Source organism: Plectropomus leopardus, unplaced genomic scaffold (genome assembly GCF_008729295.1).
Source record: "Plectropomus leopardus isolate mb unplaced genomic scaffold, YSFRI_Pleo_2.0 unplaced_scaffold8104, whole genome shotgun sequence".
NCBI lineage: Eukaryota > Metazoa > Chordata > Actinopteri > Perciformes > Serranidae > Plectropomus > Plectropomus leopardus.
In genome coordinates this window covers 1-1,547 of record NW_024689288.1, presented here as the reverse complement: position 1 = coordinate 1,547, position 1,547 = coordinate 1, and the positions used below count along the sequence as shown (strand labels likewise).

The 1,547-nt window shown below is 40.1% G+C and overlaps 1 long non-coding RNA gene across 1 annotated transcript; it reads left to right on the top strand.

Moving 5' to 3' along the window:
- The first annotated feature begins 742 nt into the window (after positions 1 to 742).
- Positions 743 to 1,417, top strand: LOC121940243. Its single transcript, XR_006105593.1, has 3 exons — positions 743 to 810; positions 918 to 977; positions 1,085 to 1,417. It is a non-coding gene; the product is annotated as an uncharacterized LOC121940243 (long non-coding RNA).
- The last annotated feature ends 130 nt before the right edge of the window (positions 1,418 to 1,547 follow it).

The following is a 1,547-nucleotide window of genomic DNA, read 5'->3' as shown; positions in this document are numbered from 1 at the left end:
CACTGTTTACACCATTCACACTGATAACACTCTCTCTTCTCACACTTTAACACTGTTCACACTGTTAACACTCTCTTCTCATACTGTTTACACCATTCACACTGTTAACACTGTTCACACTGTTAACACTCTCTTCTCATACTGTTTACACCATTCACACTGTTAACACTGTTCACACTGTTTACACTCTTTCTTCTCATACTGTTCAGGCTGTTCACACTTTTCACACTTTTCACACTTGTAACTTTTCACACTGTTTAGACTGTTCACACTTCTCACAGTTGGCACTACTCACACTTCATTTTTTTACACTGTTTATGCTGGTCAGGCTTTTCACACTTTTTTCCGTTAACAATGCTCACATTTTTTCACACTTTTTAAGTTCTTTCACACACGCAGCAGAACGTCAGACGCATTCAAAGTGAAAATGTGAAACTTTGCTTTCACTTACAAACACCATTGAACTGATCTGATCAGCTGTGAACAGATCGACAGATCAATAATCCACCCTGCCAGTGACAAACTGCTGCTGAGGAAAAAAAATGAGCTCATGCTGCGTTCAGGGACCTACAAAAACCTCTGACCTCAAAGCGAGTCCACAGAATGATACGATCACACCATCCGGCACACCGACACTGTTCAGAGGGAGAGTTCACAGTTTTGTCTGTTGGTTGAAAATCAAATTCATCATATATTGATCCAGAACAGATCACTGATTGGTTTGATGTGTTATTGATCCCTCAGACGGGGATGACGGACGCTGATTACATCGCAGCTTTTCAACAGCTGCTGCTGCCTGTAGCCTACGAGGTAATACACGCACACACACACACACAGAGTGACTGCTGTCAGATGATGATGTAATGATATAAGTGTGTGTGTGTGTGTGTGTGTGTGTGTGTGTGTGTGTGTGTCAGTTTGGGCCTCAGCTGGTTCTGGTCTCTGCTGGATTTGATGCTGCAGTCGGAGATCCGAAGGTAAAAATCTGCAGACCTCAGATCAGATACAGAGAGTTCAGTATGTTTATCTATGTTCAGATATCTGACGCCGTGTGTGTGTGTGTGTGTGTGTGTGTGTGTGTCAGGGGGAGATGTGTGTGAGTCCTCAGTGTTTCCATGTTCTGACTCACATGTTGATGAGTTTGGCTGAAGGTCGACTCGTTCTGGCTCTGGAGGTAAAAACCTGTTTCAAGACGTTTTATGAAGAATAACAGTTTAAATTTATATTTTTTGGGTGTTGAATTGTGATTCCTTTGGCATGTTATCTAATCAATGAAGCAATTATTTTTTCGTCACATGATTTCTTTGCTTCTGTCATTACACGGAGACATTTCACTGAGGTGCTATTCTCTGAATCCTGTTAAAAACATCTAATAGCTTTTTTAAATTCCAAAATAAATTTCACATGATAAACAAAAGTAAAATGTTAAAATGTATTTCACTTTTAAGTTTTGAGTGCTTAAAAACCTGTTTTACATCTTTCACACACACACACACACGCACGCACGCAGTATATGTACATGAGTGTAAATACTAAATACTTTGTAA